This window comes from Ctenocephalides felis, unplaced genomic scaffold (assembly GCF_003426905.1).
Source record: "Ctenocephalides felis isolate EL2017-DRISC unplaced genomic scaffold, ASM342690v1 CF-g0.4_SCAFFOLD_03570, whole genome shotgun sequence".
NCBI classification, from domain to species: Eukaryota; Metazoa; Arthropoda; class Insecta; order Siphonaptera; family Pulicidae; genus Ctenocephalides; species Ctenocephalides felis.
Window position 1 is genome coordinate 4,617,309 of NW_020539724.1, and position 19,482 is coordinate 4,636,790.

The window sequence follows — 19,482 nt, forward strand, 5'->3', positions numbered from 1 at the left end:
CAAGTGATAATTATTTAATAACTAAATTTGGCAATTGTAGAAAATGTTATAAGGAAGTAAATATGCTCATACATCAACTAAATATTAATTAAATAATTTTAGCTGAATGCTGTTTAATTACAACCGCCCCTATATTTTTACATCCAACTATATATTACAAGAAACCTTCTAGGAATTATCAGATTCTAGGATTTCCTTCCCTTAACATTATTTATGGAACTATGTAAATTGATCGCAAGCATTTAGTATCATATTTCGCATGTTTCGGAACGATTTTCTATTAAAACTACCCCAGTTTTACAGTGATTCATGATATTTTTTCTAGAAATAGATATTGCAACCTTTTACTAGGGGAATTGTGAATGGCGAATTGGGTTACGTGTTTTGTAAATGATATATTTATTTTCAAGTGTAATTTATATTTCTATAATTTATTCAGATATAACTAAGCATAACGATATAATGAATAAGTAGTTTTACTTTGAATAGTTCTGATGAAGTAAATGGGAGCATTTGTACAAAACTTATATACGTGGGTCAAAGATATATTTATAAGTCAGTACGAATTTTTTTCCAGGTAATACTTTCAGCTTTCAGCTTTTAAGATGCAACCTAAATTTTATTTTGATTTCTTTTTTACTTTAACTCATTAGACTTTTTCATAAGTTGGTCTTACCTTTGTTTTGAATTTGCAGCCAATTGTCAACGAAACAATACTCTATTCCAATTTCCACCCATTGTCTAATAGTATCCAAAAAAGAAGTCTCCACCCACCATGATTCATCCGTCGACTCATAACATGATTTCACATCGTGGGGTAGCTGCAAGCCATGACTTGGCATATGGTCAACTGGTGCAATTAACCAAATTAGATGCTCAATTAATTAATTTAAACTGTTTAGTGATTAGAAATTTGTTCGTATCCTATAATAATATGCTAACACATGCTTCTAGCAAGTCAATATTCTAGTTTTATTTTCACGTGTCCCTTGTGCAGTCACCATAAAAGGTTATGACAAAGAATGATTTCATGATGCCTTCTGTTGAATTTTATACATATTGCAACATGTTTGCGTTATTCTGTAGGGTGGAGCTTTGATAAGTTCGCACATTTCGATGTGACTAAGTGGGAATTGATCGATTTTTGTTACTGATTAGATAAAGGTAAATGTTTTATGATGATTTAGTAACGGTAAAATGTTATTTTGCAAGGTTCAATTATTTACTGTATACATTGGGTTTACATGAAGATTGCAAAAACAAAATTATTTTGTACATATGTATAAAATATAGATAATTTAGATAAATGTGCTACGATTCCACAAAAATAAAGGTACTATAACAGCAGAATGAAAAAAAATATAATGACCTATTTTAAGTAAAATAATAAGTAAAAATGCACTTTTGTATATCATCACTGTTACGATGTGTATCATATGATCTAATTCTAATAGATTCTTTTGTACTAGAGTAGTTAGATGAAAAAAAGGCTAGATGAAAGAAACTAAGAAATTTAATAATTAATATGTATATAATAAATTTCTGTATAATGTCGATTGGCGTTTGTATTAAGTAAATTTAAACAAATGTATCTAAACATCTTCACACACACATACACCCAAATAAATTTTTTTCCAAAATATTCCTGATGATTTGCAAAAATTGTTCTGCTTTAAATAAAAAAAACTATATCTATCTATGGAGTATTATAAAAAAATAATATTATATGGTACTGCGTCCTAATTTTGTGTCCTTTTATCATAATTGTCGTTTCGGAGGATTCTTTGTTTTTGAAAACCGTTCGAGGATATCCTGTGACCGGGATGAATCCACCATCGTCTGTCCCAGTACAACGCTCCATAGCCCTTCTTGTGCATTGCAGCGGCAGGCCCCTCTCGAATAAATTTCGATCCGTTGTTTTCTTCGTAATGCATCGGTTAGTGCGGTAATCGTTTGGAAATTATATGATATATAATATGTAATCATTGTCTCGAAAATTGGAGTATAAAGATACATTTTATTTATTTAGTGAAGCCATCAGTGTATAATGATGAAGGTTATAACAAAGATCCTGGCACATAAATTAATATTAAAGTACTAATTATGAATTATACTAATGAACCAATTTACTTTTTTTTTCTAAATAATATTTTTTTAAGTTTTTCATATTTTAATTTAAGTTTTTGCTGGTTAATTTCAAATTTGGATTCATAATAAAATTATTACTTTATTGTAAATCAAAATCTAATACTCATGGAGCTTTATTCAATGCTTGTTCCTGAAAATGCTAATGTCGGAGTCAATAAAGTTTATTCACTTTTTATTATTTTTTTTAAAACCTGTGAAAGCTCACTGATTATGACAATATAAACTTGATATTGACTGGGTTTATTATTTTTTAAATAAATCAATTATTATTTTATTATAAATCAAATCTAATAACTTATGGAGCTTTATCCAATGCTTGTTCCAAATGTTAATGTCGGAGTCAATAAAGTTCATTCACTTTTTATTAAATATTTTGGAAACCTGTAAAAGCTTACCGATCATAACAATTGTAAACATTGATATTGACTGGGATTTATTAATTTATAATTTATCTTTGAAAATTTAACTACTGATAGACGTATATTTCTTATTTTAAGCTTGTATTGCTTGAAAAGTACTCATTCAAGAACATCAAGAACACTTTGATAAGATTATAATTTTGCAGCACGAGCTTTTCACATGATTTATAATAATAATCTGCAACTACTCAACTAATTGTAAGTGTAAATAAAATATTACAATATTTACAATTACACTTATAAAAATTTTCACATTATTCAATTTATTAATAATATATTAGTTATCGATTTGTTGAATTTGTCTCTAGATCTTATTATAAAACGATTGCGAAATTTGTTACAAAACGTGACAAAATTTAAGAAAGTCATTTTTTTCACATATTACTGGACTCTATAAAACTTATTCATTGTGTTGATCTATACTTTACCAGTTCCTATTATAAATAGGTTACAAAATGAAATTTATTACAAAAACGTTCAGGATGACGATTTTTTTATCATGTATTGCTCGTCTCTATAGAACTCATTTATTATTTAATACTATACCTTACCAGGCCTTTATTATAAATCGATTGCAAATTAATTTTTCGCAAAAATTCTAAAAACTGAAAAAAATGTAGTTTTTATCACATGGTCCTACAAAATGTTTAAAAAACAAAAGAAAATATTTGATATAATAACCAGTTTCGTGGTTAAAAAAATCGATTAATGCATTCAAGTTTTTACAATCATTTTACTAAATATTATTTCTAGAAAAATATAATTTTTTGGGGTAATTTAATGGTTTATTTGACTTTAGATCATACTTCTATCGATATTTTTCATGTAAATTCCTATTTCCATTTATTTATCTGATTTCATGTCGTGAATAATTCTTATCGTAAACCACAACCAATTAATTATGATTTCATCTGATAATTAATAATAATTGATAAATAAAATTAATTGCTGGTAAGCACTGTTACGCAAAACATCTGTGATGTAGATTTTCTTTGAAATCTTCAAGAGAGGGTTCCCATTATGCCGGATGTTTGGTTTCATGTTATGCATTCGGCAAAGGGGACATCTCAGGCAAGATTGCCGCATATCCTTCGGCTTTATTTTAATTCAAACGAGATCAAAGGAAACTGAATTAAATTCAGATTTATTTATAGAGGATTTTCTTTCTTTGTTAGAGGGATTTTAGGAAAATTGGTACGAATTTTTGTGCTTTATTAGTGCCTAAGTTGGACTGGATTTGTATAGCTTAGCTGTTTAAAATTAATGCAGACGATTTTAATGCCTAGGTCTTTTACTGGTAGTTTTGGATTTATTTGTAATTTTAGATTCCTTGTATTTATGTTTTTCTATTAAATATTTTATTTTATAAGTTAGCGACAATTGCTAATTAATAGGTAATAGTTCCATTGTTAGATGGATTTTAGAGAAAAAATGTACAAATTTGTCTCCATTCATTTTTTGATTGATTTGTAGTACATAGTTAGTTTAAAATTAATGCAAACGTTTTTATTATCTAAGATTTTACTAGTAATTTTGAATTTGTTTGTAATTTTCACTTATTTTTTAACTTTAAATTTTGACATAGGTTACCATTGGGTTTTTGAACTCTGCCATTTACCCTAAAAATTTCCTAATGTTTTTTAAGACATCTTGTAATTCAGTAAAAGAATATAAATATTTTGTATTTTATAAAAATACAATATATTTTTTTCTTATCCTCAATCTATTCAATCTAATGACCAACATGCAAAAAATGTTAGTTATTCAATACCTACCCTGAGAAAAATTCTATTCTTAATACAAATCTTGATTATTCACTATTAAAATTTGTTCATAAGAGTCATGATAACGAAACACAATAATAAAATGGTATTATAAATGCACAATATCGACTGAAATATTTTTCACATACACAAGGCATGCGATTGCTAATGCAAAACACACAATATGATTCACAACTCTATGAGGGATATCGAGAATAATTAATTTCTCATTAGTCATAGAATTCTATTGCTAATGATTGACCCAATGAGTAAATGATTTTGACCCAATCGATTTGCGAATATTTATTATCAGTATTTCCGTTGAAAGATTGATAATAGTTCCTCAAAACTTCCTTAAATCAATTCACAAATTCAACAAAAATTGCACTAAATTATATGAACTTTGTGGTATGGGATAGTTATTTGCACAATTTATATTATAAATAAATAATTTCAAATACAATAGTGTAACAGTAAAACATAAATCAAACTAAATTTCATTATGGTGATTTTTATTTAAATATTTTTTTGTTAAATGTGCAATAAACATTTTTTTTAATATTTATTATAAGTATACCCTGGATTCCAAAATATTTAACAAGGGTTAAGCAATAATTTAATATGGTAGGTTTTACTTAAGTTTTATTCCAAAAATATCGTCATCAATTGACATTGTCATATTGTCATATTGACCCAGTGTCTCTACAAATATGATTCATTTATGTATAAATCGGGGTCCAAGTAAAATTTCCTATTCTAGTATCATTTTATGTGATAATAAAAGATAATTAATACGTCACTCTGATCAGATGACACACATATGATTTTTGCCCAATGGAACCCTGGGTACGTGACAAATGTACTAAAGTAAATATTTAGATGATAAAGTTTGTTTATTATGGTCATAAATAATTCTGATGATTGATTTGAATTGGTTTTATACTGGTAATAATTGATATTGATTTCTATGACATTGATTTTTGACTTTCTCTGTTTGGGGGTAAGAGGAGATCATGGAGATCATAATAGGAACTTTTTTTGTAATTTTTATAAAATTTATTGATTAATTTCTACAGTCAAATCGTATAAAAATCAGTAAAAATAAATTTTCAGAATTTTTCAGATTGAGTATACTAATGTTGATTACTCTACTATTAACTACTTGACAGCAATTTATCAGTTATAAATAAAAATATTAAACTCAGAACGGATAAAACCGATTTTGTTTTTGATAAGTAGATAAAAATTGAAGTTAAGTGTATGTATTTATCAAAAGTTACGTTTTTTAACACAATTTGATCTTGTATAAGTAAATATAGATTATTTTCTTGGCGCCTGTATTTGATATCTAATCATCAAGATTTATTAATTGCATTTGCTTATCACACTTTGTTTATTATCAAATAACTGAGTCAACATCAATTAATAAAAGTAAGAAAAAAAATAATAATTTGAAACATCGTCAAACACTTAAAATTTTTAACAACCATTATTTACTATTTAATCATTTTCAACCTTGGTAGAATAAACAGAAAACTGATCTTGATATATTTTTTCTAATAAATTAATTTTTAATAGCAATATTCAATTTAATATTATAATATTGATTTCATTAATAGAAATTCTTACATAGAAATTACTGCTGCGTACAGAAAATAATGATATGCAATTGTTTACCAATTAGTTTATCAAATTTAAGTTTATTAATTTATTTTTTAGTTATATTTATGATGTGTATCAGCCTTGAGCGATCCCTAGTCTCAAATTTAATTTATCTTATTATCGAAGATAATTGTAAAAAAATGATTTTAAATTGTAATTCTGGTCCTATTATTAGCTTTACTTATTCAGTTTTACAGTCACCAATTGAACGATATACTTCACCATAAATCAATTCATCCTTTTTATTTTTTTAATACCAACAGAACTGTTTATTTATGTACATTAATTTGAATTCAAGCACAGAATTTGAATTACTCATTTATATCGTATTCTTTATAGCCATACGATGGATTTATTATTCTAATTCGATGTTTATTTATCATCATTTATACGATTCGCGCCCGCATTTATATTCAGGATTCTTGTAAAATGTTTGTGACTCATGTCTTATATGTGATACAGTTTGGTAACTTCTACGTATTTGGTGGCACCAGTAGAAGAACTTTTCTGAATCTCAAGATTTTAAAGTTTGAAAGTTTTAATTTAAATAATTAGCATATATTGTGAAGAATTTATATAGCTAAAAATAATATATTATGGTCTGAAAGTAATCATGAAATTATATAAAGAAATAAAATAGAAAACGCTAGACATTTTTTTTAGCAAACAATGACACAATTTATCGTACATGATGTAAAAAGAACAACTTTTAAAAATTTTGGCCAAAAATATATCGACTAAAGAACTAATTAACTTGGTTTGAACTAACAATAAGTGACTGAAAGTTAAATATTTAATAATGTTTGCAAAAATACGAATCATGTGACTAATTCTCTTACCACTTCTTGGTACAAATTTTAACTATATTCACATACCTACCTTCATGCGTTTTATTTCGGTTATTATTTTCATCTTCCTCGTTTTTCCACGAAGTTTGTCTTAGGCGCGTTACTTATTAAAATGACTTATTCGGATGCCGGACATACCACAAAAACTTTATATATAATGTTCGTCAAACGATGAATCGTATTAATATTATATCTATTTCTCATAAACAGATTTATATTCTAGGATTTCGGATTAAACAAACAATTTTTTTCATACTTCCTACATTGTTCTGTTTATAGACATTCTTGAGAATGAGTGACTTGGTGTTAACTGCGAAATTTCTTAGGAAAGACGGGAAAGATATTAGTCAGCTATTGTTAATATCATGTATCACCTGGAATGACTAGATATAAATTGAATAACAATTTTAATTTTAAGCAAAAGCCATAATTATAAAAAAACATAATAATTCACTGACTGACTTTATTTTGTTAAAAATACTTTTGACAAAAAGAGGTTTATAATTATTCTCCATGCTTCATTTTGTTTAATGGAATTGACAAAAACAAATAGTATTCAGCACTCTTTGTGACACATAGTTCTCGGTACCTCAATAGTAATAATATTTTACAATAACATGATTAAATTTGTGTTAATTAAATCAGTTTCAAATGAGTAATCACTTAGCTTATATAGCTTGATGCATTCATTCTAAATATTTGCATAATATAATAAATTGGCACATCAGCTTTGATTAAATTATGACAATGATTATGATATATAATATTCAGAAGTAGATAATATATATATATATATATATATATATGATTTTCTTCTTCTTCAAGTAATTATCCTAAATTATAAAGCATGAACAATCCTATTAGGCACTCTAATAAGTGCATGTTACAATTAAAATTTCATACTCTATATATTGATTTTTTTCCTATTGTGAATAATAAAATTGCTGTATTTTTTTTGGAGAAAAATACTGAAAATATTTGTTTACTGTTAACCATAATTATTTAGAGTTAACAAAATATCTAGAAAGTATAATACACCTAATAAGAAATGAAAGACTTTGCATCCAAATGCCTTTTACTGATTAAGGAATTAATTCCGTCCAGACTTGCATTTTCTTCCTGAAAAAATATGTGTCACTTTCTGCAAGGTATTTCTGTTTTATTCTGAAATTTGTCATTGATTGTTTAATGTGAATCAATTTCGCGATTACTAATGTTAGAAATATGTTAGCCTATACATGGTGCAAGAGTTTACCACATACAGAATATGTTCTGCACCACTGACGCATAATAAAGGATAATCAAAACTGTAAAAGAATCATTACAAAATTACAAATACACATCACGTTTACGATTTTTCAACGAAATTTTTCGATGTGCTGCCAAATGATAAACCCTTAGACTTTAGGAGTTCCAGGATCGATCCTCGCCTCGGACAGCCTGTTGTCAAGTAGTAATAGATACAGAGCAATAGGTTTCTAAATCAAAATTCGTCATTATTATAGGAATTGGATAAGTTCATCAATTAGAGATAGGTCATCCATGGACCATCCGTCCAACCATCTTCCTCACATATGGTTGGATTTAAATACATAATTATTTCTCTATATAGGAAGTTTATATAATCGAACGTTTATATTTCTTATTGTATCGTTTATTATCTCATTAAAAATTCCTTACGCAAATCTTTTTGGTCGCTACTGTGCATTTTCAAAAAACCACACAAAAGAATGTGAAATTGCTACTGTTGCCATTGTGTCGTTTCTTGTCACTTCAAGTAGTAGCAAAACATTACAAATCATTACTTAAGAATTTAATGGCATCATTTTTGGTTTAACCGATAACCGCAGATTGTTTCGCTAGAAATCATTAAAGGTATCACACATGACGAAATAGATAATATTTTTACGTGTATTCCTTGATGAGTGTAAAAGTAAATAAGTCATTGCCAGGCGCCAACAGGACGATACTGGTGGTGAGTAATAGGGCAGATGACGACTCAGAAAAGGACGAGATTCATTGCAAATAAAATTTAGATTTATGTCAGTATTGAAACCAAATATAATTGTCTTATTGCTTTAATAAAATTTAGTTTCGCTTTATCAATAATTGATATATTTCCAAAAAAGGACATAAGTAAATTGCCCTAGAGGTAGTGTTAGACATACTGCATCACTTAAATGTACCTGCTATTTTATATGAAATATGAGATTTGCAATTTGCATTTGCAAACAACAATTTGCAATTTCAATTTTGATTAATTAATTGTGGTTTAATTAAAATATAATAATTATTTTTATAAATCCCTGCCAGTTTCTCTTTCTGTCCCATGATATTTGATCATTTACTACCCACCGCGATTTTTTCTGTGTCGATTTCCACCTATGACTAATAATCAGGTCGTCATTACCTATCAGAAAGTCTCCGACGAAAGTTTATTAAACCCGTATCAATTTTAGCAGACAGACCTCTTGACCAGGTAACAATCGTCTAGTGACCACGCACAGGTGTCGAATTTCTAAAGGCGGTCGCCTAAACATACATTGATAAGGCGTCCTAGATTCCGAGGACACTAAACCCAATTCATGGAGGTCAAGACATTGGCACCGTCTGTATTTAATTACCCCCCTGATTGTTCTATAATGTGTTGAAAACTCTGCACTGATAAATGATTCATGGACATTCGTGGATATTGGATTACTGTAAACAATTTGATTGAAACCGTACATCCGATACGATTGTGGCAGCAATTTGATATTTTGATGAAGATCTTGTTATACTTAAAGCCGATGTCGAAGGAGGTTTGGCGCCATTTGATGACCAATATTCAGAGGAAATTTTGTCCTCCTGAATCATCTCGGTTCGTATTAGAGAAATGGGAATGGATAGCTTATTGTGAAACATTACATTATAGCTCAAATGAACCAACCCCAACTTTTTTATTTGCATTCCTCGACACTTACCTAATAATTTGCAGTTCGCACACATCTAAACGTAACTAGCAAAGTTATTAAATACCGACTTATTAAATAGGTAAACAAAATCATATCAACATTTTTAATTAACAACAAATATTTCTTTATTCTTCCGATAATGGATTTGTGCTAACAGTGCGTCACCTGTTTTTTGATTTCGGATATGTTAATCTGAATTGAACGCAAATATATGACCTCATGCGAACTCGCGTGTGACATCACCGAATTGATTACCGATGAACAGAGGCCATAGATAAAATAGAATTCGTGGATAATTTAGATATATTTTAACATTTTTTTATATTTTGATTATCAACCAGAACTACTTGTTGTACAAGCTGTTTCTGCAGTACCAAGTATTTTTCCGAGAGGGCAATCTAATGGTTGACCACTCTCCTTTATATGTCACATTATCTAAGATATATTGGATATCTTAACTATGTTGTAGCAATGCCTACACAAGTTAATTTTTACTTGGGATTATATTTAAGATGTATAACCTCAAATAAGGGTTTGATATTATACAGCTTGTTATCAAGCTGACCGAAGTTGGTTTCGAACCCTTAACTAGTTGGTACTAGTCCACATTAAATACGACGACGATGCTCAATTTGGGTTGTAGTGTCTATTTCTATGATGAAACCATAAATAATTAAAAAAGTTAATAGAAGTTTGTATACTATTTTTTCTGAATTTACGTTTTTCTGAAATATCTGGTTGAATTTATATTATAATTATTTTTTACATTACTAAAGATTGCTATTATGTGCTTTTATCTCCAGCTCCTTATTGAGCTACATTGTATGATTTAATATTATTGATTTGAAGTATTGATTATGTCAATTATAATTATCGAAATGATAAAGATGATCACATTGTGAAGATCAGTTATATATTTTCCAGAGTGTATTTATACAGATTCATAATATGTCAATTTTTAATTTTTTATTTTTGCTCCAGTTTTTTTCCTTTACTTTTTACTTTTACTTCCATAATAATCCAAGTATGAGCTTGAATTATTTAAATAAACTTTCCTACTTTAAATCAATTACTGTTTGAACCAGCTCTATATTCAATCGTATTAAATAATCGATTTAATTTTTTTTAACAACTTATTCAGAACGATTTTATTTACATTATATAACTAATTTAACATTATAATTATTTTGTTTATTAGATTTTTATAAAATTGTGTTCTTTATTTAGAGAAAATGACATAAATCTTGTATTGATAAAATATCGTTTATATTTTTAAACATTTATCTCACTGGAGAGGCACTCAAAATTATCTCTTCGAAATTAAAAATAAATCTTTTAATAAAAAGTTTACTCGTATATTCTAGTACTTTCTGGGGATTTCTATAAAAGATTTTATTATCGATTTGATATTTAATAATCATGATTGATTATATGATTAATTATTTATATCGGTAGCAATTACTCTGACAAAAAAGTACCTATCATATCTTCAATTGCATCATAAGAAATGATGCATCTATTATTCAATTTGTAATACGTAGATTAATAGTACTAGCATTTAATAAATACACAAATATTACATCGTATTATACAATATAAATAATGTGATGCTGGGTCCATTTTAAGAGAAAAGATCATTTCTAAACTTGGATTCAATTAAATTGCGTCGTAATTATGAATACTCATCGCCATCTCGTAAACCAGATAATCGCTTATCGAATTGTATTCTGGTTAATCAGAATTATTAGTCTCTCTTTGCACTGATAAAACTGTCGGTTGAGGTTCATAGGTTTAAGGCCAATGTTGTGTGATTACTGGAATAGGAGAAGAGCTAAGTAATAGATTATTCAATAATAAAAAATATAGATTAACTATTTGAAATACTAATCCATAAAAAACCAAAGCTCTGAGTGCCTTGATTCGTAACATCAAGTAGGAGTCATATCCATTTTCACTTGGAAACAGATAAAAAATATGTTTCCAAGTTAAAATAGCCCCTCCCCAGTATATTGCATATTGCTGCATCAAATTAGAAAAAATATCAGCAATATTCGATTTTTTCTAATAATTATAATATATTAGGTATAGATAGGCGAGCAGAAGGGTTGCTTTCTAAAAAGGGATTTTGTTAAGGAAAAGTTTTATCACAACAGTCGTACAACTCTGTTAAGTTCTGTTTGTTGTTACATCATAAGAAATAAAAGTAATTAAATAAACAAAGTATTAGTATAACGGATATTTTTTGTTTTTATGATCATCTATATATACGACTTCAAATCAGTTGAAATCAGTCAATTGTCAAATAAATCCACTTATGCAGTTAAATTTTACCAAATTTGGGTGAACAAGGTATAATTTTTATTACCAAATATTGAGAAAATTATCGTTCTTGTGAATATTTTATTCACCAAGTATTGAAAATTGAGTAAATTTCCATCGTCTTCCTCTCTATTCATACAAAAAGCGCTATTCATTTAACTCTGAACTGATTTCATTGATTCATCATTATAATCATCGTACATTTGCTCGTCTTGTGTTATGTTAATGAATGTGATTAAGAGTTTCTTGTACTAAATCATTTCAAATGAATCATATTTATCTCGCTATCATTATTTGTCTACGATAAATGCAAGTGATACTTTGATTTTGCTACGTCTCAAATGGGGGTTCACCTAAAAAACATCTATTGATAATTGATAATTGGTGTAAAACATGAATTTAAATTTCTACATTTTTTTTTTAAATAACAATATCCAACAGGATGTATATAATTTGTAGTGAACGATATACTTGAGTTGAATTTATTTAGAGATTATAACGGTTGGCCTAACTCTAAATAATCGCACTTGAAACTATTTTATTTTTCACTCGTGTTGCTATTTTTAAACTATTTAATCGCACGTAATTAAAAATATTATAAAATTTTAATCACCCTTCTGTGCATGCCAAATTTTTGCGATAAAATAACACAATTCAATAACAAACACCATATTGCGCTATCAATAAATTTTTCGTATCGCTATCTCGCCATTATAAAATTCGATAAACAATAAATTCTCATTTCTGCACGTAAGTTTTAATATTTGGTAATAGATTATAATGTTTTGGATATATTTATATATTGCCAATGTCGCCAATGTTATGTGTTATTCAATTCCTGTCCACAACCTTGCGGCACATTGGCTTCCGGGTTGACGAAATTAAATAAGTATAACATAATATCATAAACAAATGACTCAATCTTATGGCTATCAATTAGAAGAATTTTGACACGTGGATTGATAAAAAACAGAGGTAAAACTGGATCAGAATAATAGAGCTTGTTGTAGATAGAGCTTGATTTTTACCATATTTAAATCATGTTGGCAGAGGAAACTTTAGCATACTTAACCCATGTTGGTTATGGTGAACTATATACATTGACAACTCATTCTTCCCAATTATATTTGCAATTTCTAATAAATATTAAATTATCTCTAATATAAACATATAAAATCATAGACAACTGACTCTATCTTGTAGCAATCAGTCAGGAGAATTTTGACTCATGGAATTATAATTAAAAATATAAAAGTGAAACTAAATATTATTCGACAAAATGATGATGCGAATAGAATGAAAAATATTATTAAAAATATTTTGTTGCAAAGTTCAAGAGATTCTTTTACACATGATTTGTTACTACTAACGAGTTTGTATATTTCATATTTAAAATTATGGTTTTAAAATTTCTCAATTGAAGAAGCTATGAAAGTTCAAAAATAATGTCGGAATAACATAACACGATTATGCAAATTCACCCAAACACTTGTATTTGCTTGCACATGTTTTTGCAAGGTGTTTGGCCACGATTACAAAATGAATTTAAAGTGAGCTCTAGTCATATAAAAATAAATTTTTCACATGATTAAAAAATATAGTAAAGAAAAAGATCATGCATTTTTTGGGGTTTCATCACAGACCCAATTGCGTTGTAAGCAAAATAAATATTGCTTTACAGGAACCTTTGTATTCAATATTATTAGAAATTTTATCCATTGTTTAGTATCATATAGCTATCGAATTTTCTCTAAATTAATTACCTAATAGGTTTTTAACTAAATTAAAATTTATTAGAATTGTATTCATACAATTCATACATGGCCATTATTATTTTTAGTGGATATAATAAGCTATATAAATTTTTATAATAATATTAAAGCTTAAAAATATAAAATGTCATTTATTTTTTAGTATCTTAATATGAATGACAAAGTTATAATTCTAAAAACAGCTGCTTTTTAAATTTGCATGATAAATAATTGCTCTACCTTAATTGACAATGTATCAGTGTATCAGTCCGAAGTAGCATAGCAATTTGATGTACCTGAAATTTATATAATTTGCATATTCTTAAATATTAAAAATAAATCAACGTTTTTTTTGGCCTCGCTTTCTCTGAGCATTTAACCACTTACAACATTTTTATTTTATTTACATTCTAATTTTTATATCATTTTCAATCTATTTAAGTATCCTATTCTATATTCTTCTTATTTTCTTTAATTCTTGCTCTTTTTCGAATTTCTAATTCTATTTAACTTCTAGCTTCATTCAATTTTTCTTCATTTTTCTTTTAATTTCAGTTCAGTTCCAATATTTCTCTTTTTACACCTAATACAATTCAGCTATTCGAACTCTGTTATTCCTATTTTCCTTAATTTTTATACAAATTCTACTTAACAACACAATTGTTATTTGATTTCAAATTAACTATACATATTTTTTTCCTATATTCTAAGTCAATTTCATATTAAACATTTTATTTGATTTGATCTAACAATTAGTATTTATACCAATGGGTTGAAAAGTTATAGAATGAGTTTTGAATCTCAATAGAAGATTATCAATATTTTCCTTTATAGGTATTTCTCTCGTTAATTTCAAATAAAGTTTCTCATTAAAACCCTTTGGTTAGTTAGAAAACTCTTAACAGTGTAGTCTGAAATTTTGTATAAATTGCATCTTGGTAAATATTAGATATATTTTGATATCAAAACATTTCCGATGTTTGCACACCTTGGTTGATTTGATCCATCAATTAAAATTTATACTGGTAGGACTCATGATCAGTGTTTTGTCACTATAGGTATCGTTAATTTTATTTTAAATTTAAATCCTTTGGACCGTTCAAAGTTAGAGAGCTTTTTAAATTTATCAAATGTGTATCAATATCTAAATTCCTCCTTGTGTAATACTATTCTGCAACCTGCGTCCGCCCAGGGTTACCGAATGAAATGCAAGCATATCAGACGGTTGTTGCACAAGGTGTATTGTTTGAGACTGGAGCACGCACACTTTCTCGCAACTATATAAAATCCACACCGATATTAGTTTCTGTAGGCCGTCGTACGGCCTTTATAAAAAGAGTGAAATAAAAAAAATTGAGCGGCAAGGTATGCGCAACTACGCTACACACGAAACGCGCTCCGGACTTGTTTTCTTGGTTTCTCTGCGCCGGACGCTGGTACTCGTTCCTTTGCTTTGCCTCGATCACATGTGGCCACATGCCTGTCTAGTAAAAAAAATATCAGATATTTATCAATATCATTATAACTAAGTCACGACTTAAAAATTATTTCATATTATTTTCAGTCTAATTTAGTTCCGTCGATTTAACCAAACTGAAAACTTGGTTGTTGGAAACATTACCCGAGCTTTAAGCTCTGTATTTGAATGCATGGCACAAGGAAAAAGCGGCTAGTTTGAGTTATTGAGTCAGATCTTACACTTGTTATTAAATGCACGCTCTAGTAAAGTATTGATTTTTTTCTATTTTGGTTTTTGTTTATTTGATAAAGAACTGCAAAAGCTTAAAGCTTAAACAGATAACTCCTTAGCTTAAAGCACAAGCTTAATATTTATTTTATTTACAAACGCACTTTTATAGAACGAAAAGCTTTAAGGAGCTTAATTTCTAAATACTAAAATACTGATTAAAGAAAATCATTGAGTTTTTGGTTAATTGAATTGAGCTATAATTTCTGGATATAGATTGATGATAAATTTCAAATAAAATATTTCCAAACATGAATAGAGGTCTCACGGTTTATTTAACCATATTTAATTCATTAAATTACCATGGAACATACTTTGAACGAGAAATTTTATTTATTTTAAAATGTCTGTTTTTAATTTAAGGGGGTGGAAATTTCCATGATTGAGTAATGATTTATTGGGGTATGTCGATTTTTTTTTATATTTTTCAAATTGGATAATATTAATTTTTATATTTTATTAGCTTGCTACAAACCTAAATTTATGTGGAAAATGCTAATTTTTAACTTTACTAATTTTTAACTAATACTTTACATTCTTAACTAATAATATTTTCAAAGTAATTTTAAAAAAATTGTCTTTTTTCTAATTTAAGGGATGGAAATTTCCACGATTGAGCTAATGATTCATCAGGGAATGCCGAATATTTTTTAATACTTTTTAGATAATAATCTTTTCATTATCTTGCTACAAACTTACATTTACGAGAGAATATTAGTTTTTAGCCTTACTAATTATTTTTATGAATTTGATTTAATTTAATTCATATTCTTAACTAATAAAATTTCAAAAGTAATTTGAGGGGATGGAAATTTACAGGATTGTGCTAATAATTTATCAAGGAATGTGGAATATTTTTTTAACTTTTTTAGATGGTATTTGAAAGAGAATATTAATTTTTAGTCCAACTAATATTTTTTTAAAATCTGTTTCAATTTAAATTTTATTTCTTAACTAATAATGATCCAAAAATGAGATTATAATTGGATTTGAAAAATATATTTGCTTTTTATAAGTTAGTTAAAGTAGTATCAGAAGGTACAAAAATTATATACAAAATTGTTCTAAGCTATCTTTTGTAAATTTGCTAGAAAATTTATATATGTATATATATATATATATATATATAAATCCTAATATATAAAAACTAAAAAAAAATAAAATATTTTTTAAGTTATGTATATAAATATAGAGCTCTTGGCTTTTTATATACGTTCGTGGGCGTAATGAATTATTTATTTTAATGACTCTTTAAGTTTAAATATAAATCAAAAGTAATTCACCATTGCGTGTATGATGAAATCACTGCGTAATTTCTCTAGAACTTTTATACACATCATTTTAGTAAATCATTTCAGTATGATGCATCTAGAAGTGACACATTCATACCATTTTTGTCGATCATGTGCGAATGTGACATGTGCCTCCAAAGTCCTTTGCGAATTATTCTGATCACGGTGAATTCCTTGTTGTTTCTCATCTCCATGAGTCATGTCAATCGCAATATACAAAAGCTGCGAATTTCGCACAAACGTCCATGGCCCGTGTGAAAATTCTCAAATGGAACGAATTGTATGTACGGTAAACTGACGTGCAATCTCTACCACAACTGCACTGGCGCTTACTAGTTATAGGACCATGTAAAAACATGGATTGCAGAAAATAAACTTTATTTAATATACTTAGATCCAAATTGGTTACAAATGAATGTACAAACTATTCATGTGCAATAATTTATTTAGCATTTTTGTATCTAAAGTTTTTTCTAATTAAAACTATTAATTTATTATATTTTATTTATTTATTTATGGCTTTTAACGGGTGGCCATTCAATTAGTCATTCATTGCATTATTTATTAAAATGATTTCTTATTACAATTTATCTCTAACAAAAGATCATTAATCCCCAGGTTTCAAAATTTTAGACAAGATATTGTTATTATTTAATTACTCATTCCGATGACTGGTCCGTTTTCTTTATAACTAGGTGAATCATATCTCCAAATATTACTTCGATGAAGAGTTATAGCTAAAAACAATGAATATGATTGAAATTCTTTCCATTATTTACAAATTTATGACCGTTTGACCCTCGGTTGTTGAATTCATATAATGAAATACGTGAGGATTTTATAATTGAATTATGAACGTTGTTTTTATTGACTTATAAAATATATAAAAAAATATTTTATCTTTCTCGGGGTAATTTTCTAAATTTAATTTTAATTATTCTGATTTGTATAAAAAAATTACTTACACTTGTTACAATTATTTTATATTTTTGATTCGCATGAATGAAAACATTAAACATAATTATTAAAGCATTTTAATAAAGTTAATAATAATCCAAAATTTTATAATAAATTTACAAAAACTTAAAATTAAAATAACACGTGATATTGGGTGAGAGATTGGGGTGTTAATATGACCACGTAACGCCTATGGAAAGGATCCAAAAGTCCTTAAAAATTGATTACGTGATTAATGGATCCTTATAAATTTGTTTTTTTTAATATTAACCATTAGCAATCAGATTATATACAAATGCTAGAAGCTCGTTAGATGAAAATAAGTAAATAATAATTTTGAATGAATAAAAGAAACAAGAAAATCACTCATTGGAGGGATCCTAACATAAAATGAGAGTTAAAAATTTGTAATTTCATATATAATGTATTTATTTCTGTAGTGCGTGATACAATACACTCATTAAATAAGTTCTAGAAATGTTTAATTAGTATGCGCAGTGTAATGTCTATATTATAGGTTCCCAAAGTTTTTTGTGCCGAGAACCTCATGGACTTTGTCTGGACCCGGATATCGATTTTTTTTCATAAATTTTTAACTGCACTAAATGTTATTATTAAATATTTAAAGTAAAAATACATGTTACTTTTATATATTTATTAATTAACTTTAAAATAACAACAAAAAATGGAGTAAGCGAAAAGTAGATGTTTTTATTTCGTGAACTCCCATTTTTTTGTTAGCACATGTGTTGGCCCCCCGAAAGTTGCCATGGACTCTGGTCTAGATAATCCAACAACGCAATAAAATATCAATGCAAATTTAGCAGTTCTTGTCAAAAACACCATGTGTTATTTACAAAATCATGTCAAATCCCTTACAATGTAGTTTCTAGTCCAAACTTCGAAATTGTCATGCGCATACATAGTCCTTGCGCATTCATGTGTTCGCGTGACGCTGGTACTCGTTCGTCCAATAGCCGAGTCCCGCGATGATTCACCGTGCCTTTGTGTGCATGTGCTTGACGCTCGTCTGTCTCAGCCATCGTATGGCTTGCTCGCCTTCTACTTCTTCAGTAACGTTTTGCTTCTCACAACGTGTCGTTCGTGCATTTTCATAATTAAAATCAACAGGGTAAACAATTAATTTGCTTACATCCTTCGATAATAGTGGATAAGGATAATAAATTTATCTTTATTTTATATTATTAGTGTTGAACATTTTGTGTATTATGTTGTGAGTTTTTGTTCTGTGAGGAACAACAAATTAAGTGAATCAGACTGGGAAAAGGTCTGATTTTTTTTTAACCACCGTTTCCTAAAAGCCTGCAAGATTCCGAAAATGAGGATGAACGCGAATCTCCTTGCTTAGTACTGAGGTTTAGGCCCATAAAACCAATAGGTATTACAAATTTAATTTATATATTTTATACATCTACTATACATTATATATTTATTTATATTTTTCTATTCTTTATATACTTGAAACTTTCATTTCTGGCATTCTTGTTGTAACATCGGCACGACTCACCGATAGTGCCCGCCAACATTGCAAAATGATTGTGTGTGAATAGTTTTATAATTCACAATCACATAACGAAACTATATTTCCATCTACTACTTCT

The 19,482-nt window shown here is 27.8% G+C and overlaps 1 protein-coding gene across 5 annotated transcripts in view; it reads left to right on the forward strand.

Moving 5' to 3' along the window:
• The window catches only part of LOC113383732 (dual specificity protein phosphatase 10-like), a 252,983-nt gene that overhangs the window by 119,671 nt on the left and 113,830 nt on the right, over window positions 1-19,482 (forward strand). The gene's annotated exons all lie outside the window — the stretch shown is intronic.